Source organism: Saccopteryx bilineata, chromosome 3 (genome assembly GCF_036850765.1).
Source record: "Saccopteryx bilineata isolate mSacBil1 chromosome 3, mSacBil1_pri_phased_curated, whole genome shotgun sequence".
In the NCBI taxonomy this organism is placed as follows: domain Eukaryota; kingdom Metazoa; phylum Chordata; class Mammalia; order Chiroptera; family Emballonuridae; genus Saccopteryx; species Saccopteryx bilineata.
The window spans coordinates 145,384,193-145,396,046 of NC_089492.1; the positions used below are offsets into that span (position 1 = coordinate 145,384,193).

Consider the following 11,854-nt stretch of genomic DNA (forward strand, 5'->3'; position numbering starts at 1 on the left):
ACCAGAGCCACTCCAGCGCCTGGGGCAGAGGCCAAGGAGCCATCCCCAGTGCCCGGGCCATCCTTGCTCCAATGGAGCCTCGGCTGCGGGAGGGGAAGAGAGAGACAGAGAGGAAGGAGGGGGGGGGTGGAGAAGCAAATGGGCGCCTCTCCTATGTGCCCTGGCCGGGAATCAAACCCGGGTCCCCCGCACGCCAGGCCGACGCTCTACCGCTGAGCCAACCGGCCAGGGCCACGTCTCAATTTTTTAAAGTTTTTATGGGACTGAGCATTGTAAACTCAAAATATGTCGAGACTGTCGTAATCTGAGGACCTCTTGTAACATTCATCAGATCCCTACCTGAGACTTTTCAATCCAGACTGAACAATACGATTGGAATTCCTTCTGGTGGGGCTGACAGCCAAGGCATTGGACAGCTAGCCTGACCAGGCGGTGGCGCAGTGGATAGAGCATCGAACTGGGATGCGGAGGACCCAGGTTCAAGACCCCAAGGTCGCCAGCTTGAGCACGGGCTCATCTGGTTTGAGCAAAGCTCACCAGCTTGGACCCAAGGGCGCTGGCTCGAGCAAGTGGTTACTCGGTCTGCTGAAGGCCCACAGTCAAGGCACATATGAGAAAGTAATCAATGAACAACTAAAGTGCCACACCGAAAAACTGATGATCCTGGCATTGGTGGCACTGAGGTCAATGGTGAGCACAGTGCTGGCAGAGGGCCCAGTGGCCAGCTACCTGCAATCCATTTTGAAAGGGGGAAAGGCATTGTAAATGATAATATATAATGTTAGTTTTGCAAGAGAGTGTCTACATCTTGCCAGGCTGTGGTTTTTTCCAACCTTCCCTTTTCTATAGTTTGTGAATTTCCTTGACACTCAGTTGCCTTCAAACTCTCCCAGGGGACTCTTTCTCAGGATGCTTGCCTCCATCTCCTCAGCAGATACTCACGCAGCTTGTGTTGCTCCTTAGAAGACGAAGCCACCTTTCTCCTGCTGTTCTTTCCCCCTATCCCTTTTACCCATTCAATGCCCAACCTCTGCCAGTGCAAGCCCCAGCATGGGTCTTGCTGTCACACACCTGTGCTGGTGTTCAAGGCTGATTCATAATCTTGCTGAAAGGAAGAAGTCTCTTGGGCAAACTGGAAAAAGCTTTTATTTATTTCTTTTTCAGTTCCTTGTTGAGCTCCTTCCCTGCTGCAGGCCTGTGGTGGACCCCGTGGGGGATTCTGAGGAACAAATGCATGTGCAGAATAAGGAAAGCAATGTCAGACTTTGAATTGGGAGACCTGGGTTGGAACCCCAGCTTGGTCGCTTACTATCTATGAGAACTTACAGAGATTACCTAACCTCTCTGAGCTTCAGTTTCCTTATTTGTGAAATGTGCTCCTCGCTGCTCGTGTTCTGTGGATTGTTGGAGAGTTTAAGAACGTGCTCGAGCATTCAACAGAGTCACTGGTCCATAGCAGACCTCACCTAAGTGTGTGTTCTGTCGGTTGAAACCCCCCAGATACTGGAGCCCCAAAGAAGTGCCTCACACCTCCAGCCCTCCTAAAGGGAGGTATTTGAAAGTTGGAGTACCTGGAAACATGAAAAAACTACTTACAGTGTGTTATATGTTGGTTTAGATCAGTCAAACATCTTTTTATTTGACTTCTTGGCAAGAATGTTTATAAAAGAGAGTGGGTAATGGCCTGAGCAACCAGGGTAGTTGGCATATGGGGGAGGGTGCCTAGAGAGAAGAGGGCACCAGGGAGAAGGTGCTAAAGAGCTGAAAGCCAGCTGTGCCCAGAGCTCAGTGTTATCTCCAAAGCCCTGAGCCCAGTTTCCCTTTGGCCCCACGTTGGGAGGTGGACCCACTGGCAGGCAGCATGGGTGCTGGTGTCAGAAGACCTGAGTTCTAGCCTTGTCCCTGACACTTAGGAAGCGAGCAAACAGGGAGGGTCACTGAAGGTCTCTGAGCCTCAATGTCATGTGCTATGATGTAGGGGAAATACGAGCACTACTTCACCATGGTGTACTCAATAAATAGGCCATTGATATATTTTTAAACATTTTTATTGTTCCCAAAAGAACCTGTACTCTTTATCAGTCACTTCTCATTCTCTACACAAAAGGTTTATTTTTAAATTGTTTAGTGCTATACCTATTTTGATTAGTATTTAAAAAGTTGATTACAGTTGATCATTGCTGCGCAATAGACTGTTTCTAAAGTGATATCATAATCTCATCTGACCTGTGGTGACACAGTGAATAAAGCATTGATCTAGAGTGCTGAGGTTATTGGTTCGAAACCCTGGGCTTGCCCACTCAAGGCACATACGAGAAGCAGATAATGAACCACTGAAGTGAAACAACTATGAGTTGATACATCTCACTACCCGTCCTCTTCTCTCTGTAAAATCAATAAATAAAATCTTTATTAAAAAGTGGTATCACCCCTTATCAGATGTATTGTCGAATATGTTCTCCCATTGTATGGTTTGTTTTTTTATTTTGTTCATATTGTCTTTAGCTGTGCAAAGGCTTTTAGTTTGATGTAGTCCCTTTTGTTCATCCTATCCTTTATTTCACTTGCCTATGGAGATAAATCAGCAAATATATTGCTGCGAGAGATTTCGGAGAGCTTACTGCCTATGTTTTCTTCTAAGATGATTATGGTTTCATGACTTACATTTAAGTCTTTTATCCATTTTGAGTTTATTTTTGTGAATGGTGTAAGTTGGTGGTCTAGTTTCATTTTTTTGCAGGTAGCTGTCCAATTTTCCCAATGCCATTTGTTAAAGAGACTGTCTTTATTCCATTGTATGCTCTTACCTCCTTTGTCAAATATCAATTGTCCATAAAGGTGTGGGTTTATTTCTGGGTTCTCTGTTCTGTTCTAAAACTCAACACCAGGAAGGTAAAAAATCCAATCAAAAAATGGGCAAAAGAAATGAATAGACACTTCTCCAAAGAGGACATACAGATGGCCAATAAACAGATGAAAAAATGTTCAACATCACTAATCATTAGAGAAATGCAAATTAAAACCACAATGAGATATCATCTCACACCAGTCAGAATGGCGCTCATCAACAAAACAACACAGAATAAGTGCTGGTGAGGATGTGGAGAAAAGAGAACCCTCCTGCACTGCTGGTGGGAATGCAGACTGGTGCAGTCACTGTGGAAAACAGTATGGAGATTCCTCAAAAAATTAAAAATGGAACTGCCTTTTGACCCAGCCATCCCACTTTTAGAAATATATCCTAGGAATACCAAATCACTGATCCAAAAGAAGAAATGCACGTGCATGTTTATTGCAGCATTGTTTACAATAGCCAAGGTCTGGAAACAGTCCAAGTGTTCATCAGTGGATGAGTGGATTAAAAAGCAGAGGTACAAATACACAATGGAATACTATGTTGCCTTGAAAAAGAAGAAAATCGTACCTTTTGTGAGAACATGGATGGACCTGGAAACTATTATGGTAAGTGAAATAAGCCAGGCAGAGAAAGAAAAATATCATATGACCTCACTCATTTGAGGAATCTAGTGAACAATGTGAACTGAGGAATGAAATAAAGGCAGAGATGTGATCAAAGGGACCAGAGGGAAAGTGGTCAGAGGGAAAGGGGATGAGAGGATGCGATCAGAGAAGGGAAAGAGATTAGTGAAATTATATACACATAACACAGCATTATAGAGAGCAGGACAGCAAATCCTGGAGGAAAAGGGGGAAAGGTGTTGGAGGGAGGGGCAAGGGGGGTGTCGAGGGGAACATAGGGGTGGGGGGAGCTATATTCAGTGGGACACTTGAATCTATGTAAACACAATAAATTAAAATCAATAGAAATGGAAAAAAAAGTGGTATCACAAGTCTTTATCAGGTTTAGTAAAAGAAGATAGATAGCTCAGCAGAGGAATTTTAAAGATAAAGAGGTGTAAAGAACACAATCTATTTCTCTCTAATAGAATAGACTAGGTAGCTCCAGGAAGCTCACTGCTCCATCTTTCTTAGGATTTGGCTTTCTTCCTCAGGATCCCAAATCTCAGCCAGAGCTCCAGCCATCATATCCTTGCTCCAGATAGCAAGATGCAGAGAAGGATGAACACTGCATGCCACAGGTCTTTAAAAAAAGGATCTCAGAAGCCATCACATAACACTTCCACTAACATCTCAGATTGACCAGAACTCAGTTATATGGTCACAGCTGGCTGCAAGGAAGGTTGGAGAATTTATCCTTCTTCCAAATAGCCATTTGAAACTTGAGATTTGCATTGTTATGAAAGGGGAAAAATTGTATTAATATCAGTCAGCAAGTGCCATAATGATTCTGTATAATTAACCATACCAAAACTCAATGGCATACAACTATGATTGTTTCTTGTTCTCGCTTTTAGGTCTGTAGGTTGGCTGAGAAAGTTCTGCTTGAGGCTACAAGTCTGTGAGACTAGGATTAAAGCTTTAAATGGGCTCAAGTCCTCTTATCTCTGTATTTTCTTGCACCAGCCTTACTAAGGCATGTTCTTTTCACAGTAAATTGCAAGAGCACAGGAAGTTGAGCACATGATGCCCTTGAGGCCTTTCGAGTGCCTCCTGCCCACATCCCTTTGACCAGGGCAAGTCACATGGCCACTCCAACATTAGAGGAAGGAGTGTATTCCACTCATGCTAATGAGGAATACCATGAAGTCACATGGCAAAGGGTGTGAGTGTAGAATGTTAATACAGGAAGTGTCTAGAATGTTGAACAATGATTGATCTTACAACAGAGGGTAACCAACATTGCCAGGAAATGCAGGATCAGTGGTTTTGGTCCCCTGAATTTCCCACGGGCCTGCCCATGCTGCTGTTCTTACAGTTACAGTTTCCTGCTCTAACTTCTCACTTTTGATGGCCCCACTTTCCACGTAGGGGACTAGTGTATGCTTGTACAGCCTCTCTGTTGGGCAGATAAAATATATTATGCTCACTTTGTTAAAGATGGCGCTGCCCACGTGGAAGTCTGTCGCCCAGGTGATGGTATTGGTTGCCCTCCTTGCTTGGGATGGGCATGATTATATTAATGTGTGTTGTGGCGGACTGTGGGCAGGCAGGATCCTTGTAGCCTGGGCCTTGGTTTTGGGACTAAGCCTTTTCCACCCTTTTTGATGTAGGGTGGTGCACTCTCATGAGGAATCCCATTATGCCTCAGATAAGTGACTTTGTATCAGAGACTTCCTTGTTTGTATATTGGATTAAAGGTTTTGGTTTCTACACTATAAAGTGGGGCAGACTGGGAGCTTGCTCTCTCTGGGTTCCTAAGATTAGCACTAGAGGAGAGAGCAGAGAGGAGAGCAGATAAAGGCCCCGTGGAAGAGAGGAGAAGCAGCCAAGATGGCAGAATGCTAAAGGAGAAGCCAGTTAGTGCAGAGTTTGTACAGAGAGAAGGAGATGGGGAACAGAAGTGAATAAGGCTAGTGAGGTAGAAACCTTTGATTCTAGGAAACTCAGATAAGTCAGTAGCTTTGTGAGCACTGAATGAGTGGATTTTGGAGCCCAGTGTGTGTTTTTACTTGCCCGCGGTGCAAGCTAGGATTAAAGCTAATGGCCCACCAGTTCTTGGCTTTGTTGTTTTATTACTGACTGTCCGAATCAAATGTGAACCTGCATGGGCCAGGCTGCTGTGATGGTGGCCATGGATACCGGCTTCACACTCTCGTATAAGCTTTCTAAGCCAGAATTCCTGGATCCTGGCCTTACCAGCAACCCTGCAACCATTTCCTCCAAGGTCTTGCCAAGAGAAGCAAGGCTTCCAAGGGGTTCCAGACTCCCGTCCCCATGTGAGCCCAGCTGTGGTCAGACCCCTGTGCTTCAGTTCCCAGGGTTCCAACCAGGGTGAGATCCTTTTCTTCTGTTCGATCACCCAAATACAAAAGCTTTCTCGTGCCGCTTCCCTGGACAATATGATTTGATAATACATCTGGCAGCGAGGGAAGACCCTCTAGTCACAGAAAGGCTGGTTTATCTTTCCTGGGGTAGGACAGGAGTCTACAGCAGTGAAAATTCAGAACTCAGATTAGCTTTTCAAAGAAAGGGTGACCTTTCCATTGAGATTTATATTCTCAATAAATCACACTGCTAAATTGTAAATGGTTGAGCTTAAGGCAAAATTCCAAAAGCTTTTGGCAACATATGAGCGTAAATAAACTTCAGCGTATTTCAGCATTGCTACCCTGCTTAGTCCGTTTTCATTAGTAATGTAAACAGATCATTTTCTTGGGTACAGTGAAAAGTTAGCACCAATTGTGAGACCTACTTAGGAATTAGTTAATTCAGAAGCAATTGAAAAGCTGCTTTTTTCAAAAAAAAAATTTTTTTTTTTGTACTTTTCTGAAGTTGGAAACGGGGAGGCAGTCAGACAGACTCCCACATGTGCCCGACCGGGATCCACCCGGCATGCCCACCAGGGGGCGATGCTCTGCCCATCTGGGTCATTGCTCTGTTGTGACCAGAGCCCTTTTAGCACCTGAGGCAGAGGCCATGGAGCCATCCTCAGCGCCCGGGCCAACTTTGCTCCAGTGGAGCCTCGGCTGTGGGAGGGGAAGAGAGAGACAGAGAGGAAGGAGAGGGGGAAGGGTGGAGAAGCAGATGGGTGCTTCTCCTGTGTGCCCTGGCCGGGAATCGAACCTGGGACTCCCGCACGCCAGGCCAACACTCTACCACTGAGCCAACCGGCCAGGGCCTCAAAAATATTTTTTAAAAGACTTTATATATTCATTTCAGATATAGCAGAGAGAGAGAGAGAAGAAGAGGAGAAGCAGGAAGCATCAACTCCCATATGTGCCTTGACTGGGCAAGCCCAGGATTTTGAACTGGTGACCTCAGTGTTCCAGATCAACATTTTACCCACTGTGCCACCACAGGGCAAGCAGCTTTTTTTGATAAGAGGTGTCACTTCTCTGATACCATCTTCTCTCTGTGGAAGTTATTTTGGTATGGTCTTTACAAGCTGATTTCTAAACTTCCTTTCAGGAAGTTACATAAAAAACAAGCCACAAACCTTTTATAAAGTTAAACATACATTCCATGACTAGGTATTTTACCCTAAACAAATGAAACTCCTACCCATCCCACACAAGGATTTATACATTAATGTTCATAGCAACTTTGGTCATAACAGTCCAAAACTGCAAAAGCCCAAATGGCTGTCAGCAGATGAATGAGTAAACAAATTGTGAAATATATATACAATGGAAAACTCCTGCAGTGAGAAGGAAGGAACTGTGGATACAGGTGACAACATAGATGAATCTTACAAATATTATGCTAAGTGAAAGAAACCAGACACAAAAGACTATATACTATTTGATTCCTTTTATATGACAGTGTTTTAGTCAGTTTGAACTAGGTGACTTGTAAACAACAAAAATTTATTTCTGGAGGCTGGAAGCCCAAGATCAAGGTGAGGGCAGATTCAGTGTCTGGTGAGGGTCCTCTTGCTGGTTTATATATAGCTGTCTTTTCACTACATCCTCACTCAGCAGGAGAGGCATGGGAGCTCTCTGGGATCCCTTTTGTAAGGGCACTAATCCCATTCATGATGACTTCATTCTCATTACCTAAACACCCCCAAAGGCCCCACCTCCAAATACTATCCCATTGGGAGTTGAGGCTTCCACACATTGTTGGGAAGCAGAATAGAATTCTCCATTCGACCTAGTTTTAGTTGTCTGGTTGGACTAGTTATTAAATAGCAAAATTAACAAAGACTAGATTGACAGGAGGAAAAACAATGTATATAATATGTTTGCACAGGAGGATCAATATGATGCTCAGATCATGAAATGGGGCTCAAAAAGTGATTGAACTAGGCACTTTTTTATATTTCTTAGATAAACACAAAATCTGTGAGAAATTGACAGGACAAAGAAAGTTAGTGCTCATTAGACAGGAATCTAAGCAGGTTTGGGTATTCGTCAGTGAGGAATCTAAATGGGTAGTAAATGAGTCAAGGCATTAGAGGGTCTGTTTATACATGCTCTTTTTGACTCTGGGTTTTATAACTCTTGTGAGTAAGTTGTCTCTCAGTCCTTCAGGACTGGAGAGGGTGCCTATCATGGGGATTTCTTTCCTGCTTTTAGGGGGACAGGGAAGAGTCAGAGAGCTCTTCCTGCTCTGGCTGCTTCTCAGGTGATTTTATTTTGAAATAATTAATATACCCCTGTGGAGTGTCTTGGAACAGCCTGCCCTGGGCCCTGACAATATGAATTTTGGAGAGACACAAACATTAGGTCCATAGTAGACACACTAGAAAAGTCAAAAGCAGTCTATGTTATAGTAGTCAGAACAGTGGGATTAATTGGAAAAGGGTGAGAAGGAAATTTCTAGGTAATGAAAATACCTAGAAATTCTGATTTGGGTGATTATTATACCGTGTATATATTTATTGAAATCATCAAACTCTGCAGGTTAGATCTAAGCATTTCACTATATATAAAATTATATCTCAATAAAAAAATTATTTTAAAATCAGACTATTTTTTCAAATGTCCCAAGAGCTAACTTAGGAGATCCATGTCCTGAATGTTAATGGAGACATTGGTGACCTTGGAGCTGGAGAGGTGGTTTGTACCATGTGATTGACAGCCAACTGGCAACATTTTAATTTTGTGCCATCAATCATTTATGAAAGAATTTTCTGAAAATGGAGGATGAGACTCATCCAACTAGGTCCTTAAAATCATTCTACAGGTGGATCAGAGGTTCTGATCAGTAAACTCAAAATGTAATTATGGTCTGACTGGTAGCAGCTTAGAGAACATCGACCCAGAACACTCAGGTTGACAGTTCAAAACCCCGAAGTCACTGATTTGACCCCAAGGTCACTGGCTTGAGCCCAAAGGTTGCGAGCTCGAGCAAGGAATTGCTGGCTCAGCTGAAGCCCAAGGTCTGATCTCCCGTCTAGGCACATATGAGAAGCAGTCAAAGTGACGCAACTATGAGTTGATGCTTCTCTCTCTCCCTACTCTCTCTCTCTCTCTCTCTCTCTCTCTCAAATCAATCAATAATTTTTTAAATGCCATTATGGTTGGCTTTTATGTCAAGTTTACATGATGGTCCCTTGCTGAGAAACAGGGCTTCCAAAGCTCTCATACCTTGGGTCTGAAGAGACTATGACATATTGGTTGGAAAGAGCACCTCTCTAGCCCCAGACAAAACATGAGATTCTGAAGGCACCACAGAGTAGGAGGAGACCACAGATCCTGTTTGCTGGGGTGGTGGAGAGAGCTCTGAACTTGAAGTCAGGAATTTTGAAGTGAAACTTTGCCCTTCCAATAACCTTCACTGACCAATAATGTTATCTGAGGCCCTGCAGGCACTCAACTGGAGAGAAACAGTGCTATGATCTTGAGTAAGGCATTTGTTGGCGTTCCTACAACCTAACCAGGGCCTCAGGATTCCTAGAATAGGATGTTAATTATCATACTTTCTTGACCCAAATCCTTTATAATCCCCATGCTGCTGTCCCTGCCAGGAAGGGTAGAAATCTTTCTTGTGCTAAAGGCCTTGCTTTGTTTAATGCGGCCTGGAACTGACTGGCAATGAGTTTTCTCCCACGTGTTCAGTTGCAAAAGCTCTTTTGACACAGAGTGATACTGAAAAAACAAACAAAAGAAAAAATGAACAAACAAACAAAAACCTACACAAAAAACAGTGTGCGTAAGCTGCATAGGAAGACAAAGAGCCCTTTCTTCCATTCCAAATTTTCTTTAGAAAGTGTTTTTCTTCCCACCCTGCAAAAGCAAGGATGGCTCCTAATCAGGATGGACCATCACTGGGTGCTGTCAGTTGCTGAATGGCCCAGCCCATCTCCTGCTCACTTGGTTCTGGGACGATCATGTATGATGCACTTTAAGGACTTGGCTAAAGGTCCCTTCCACTGTTTTTATCTTCTGGTCACCATCTTCTCAGTCTCATAAAGAGTACTTGTCTCAGCATTTCCATAAATTATGTACACTCACCCACACCTATTTGTGAGATCCATGGCACACAGTGCAAACACACATATACCACACACATACTGTGTATAGCTAGACACACACACACACATGCATGCACACACTCAACTGTTATTCTGGGTACTGGTTTCTGTCCTCCCATAGCCTCCAGTACATCTCAACTCCCAGGTTACATGGAAATGTTGCTGGGGGCTGATTGTCCATCTCCTCATCTTGACAATGAATAATTTTCTGATACCCACCAATAATGTTTTTTAAGCAACTAATAGATGAACGTCTTTTCAATCATTCAACTTATTCCAGTTCTGTATACAGTAATCCTGCCAGTGACTGCTGCCACCAGTCACTTTAAGGAAGTCACTGGCACAATAAACAACGCACAGAGCTAGAACACACCAGGATGGCACTATTGGTTGTTAAAGCATTGAAATGTTTCTGTACCAGTTAGTAAACACCTGCCAAGAGCTCCTTGGAGGCCACACCCCCTGCATCTCCAGACCTTCTCCTGAACTTTCTCAGATTCAGCAGCTAAAAAGTTAGTGCTTCGCCTATCAAGGGAACCTGACATACTGTCCCTTGTTGTGATTAGTTGCAAGCCATGAGGTACTAATTATTTGTACTTTATCATTCTTGTCTTCAGGGAGTTAGGTACGGTTGCCTTGCCCGCTTCTTGATTTTCTATGATTGTCAAACATATTGTTTGACATCCAAATATGGACTGAACCCTTCTCTGTGAATGGGGTCATCTTTAGCAGCTCAGCAGGAAATAGCCCAGTTGGTAGCAGTGAAATGAGAGTCCCAGGAGAACCATGACCAGCCTGACCTGCGAACCAGCAAGGCAGACACAGGACTCAGAGAAGACAGCCAATAAGTTCTCTACAACACGGGGTTAAATAAAAGTGATGAAAAAAATGTAAGTCATTCTTTTTGAAAAATGACTTTCAGGTCTTCCAGCAGTTTGGTGGCCCATTGTTCTCCTGGTGTTTCTCACTCTGCTGCGATGAATCCAATGTCTTGTTCTTCCCAATTCCACTGCTGTCGGGTGGTGACAAGTACATCTCAAGGCCCCGTCCAGGTTTCCTCTAGTGGGCTCTCTGGGGATTCTGTTTTCCAAGTCGTGAGTGGCACCTTATCTCTAGCCTCAAAGGAATGTAACGAACCTGTGGGGGAGAGATCTCTGACACACAAGGTCATCAATCACAAGTAAGTATGACATAGTACTGTACATAGTTCTTTACCTTTCTTTCTTTCTTTTTTTTTTTTTTTTTGTATTTTTCTGAAGCTGGAAACGGGGAGAGAGACAGTCAGACAGACTCCCGCATGCGCCCAACCGGGATCCACCCGGCACACCCACCAGGGGTGACGCTCTGCCCACCAGGGGGCGATGCTCTGCCCCTCTGGGGGGTCGCTTTGCCGCGACCAGAGCCACTCTAGCGCCTGGGGCAGAGGCCAAGGAGCCATCCCCAGCGCCCGGGCCATCTTTGCTCCAATGGAGCCTTGGCTGCAGGAGGGGAAGAGAGAGACAGAGAGGAAGGAGGGGGTGGGGGTGGAGAAGCAAATGGGCTCTTCTCTTATGTGCCCTGGCCGGGAATCGAACCCGGGTCCCCCGCACGCAAGGCCGACGCCCTACCGCTGAGCCAACCGGCCAGGGCCTACCTTTATTTCTTTGTCTGCACACGTATCCTCCCCAGAGGTAGCCCCAAATGGCTGTCCATACACAGTTCCATAAGGACTCAATAGAATCCTACCTCGAGGAGCCACTCTTATCCTAAGCAGGGAAATGGGTAAGGCTTGGTCCCAACGGAGATGAGTTACTTGACAGTTTGGCTATATTCTTCTTTAAGAATACCATATTTCCCCATGTATAAGATGCACCT

The 11,854-nt window shown here is 44.4% G+C and overlaps 1 non-coding gene across 1 annotated transcript; it reads right to left on the reverse strand.

Moving 5' to 3' along the window:
- Positions 1-11,553: 11,553 nt before the first annotated feature.
- On the reverse strand, positions 11,554-11,629 carry TRNAA-UGC (transfer RNA alanine (anticodon UGC)). The gene has a single exon. It is a non-coding gene; the product is annotated as a tRNA-Ala (tRNA).
- Between the last annotated feature and the right edge of the window lie 225 nt (positions 11,630-11,854).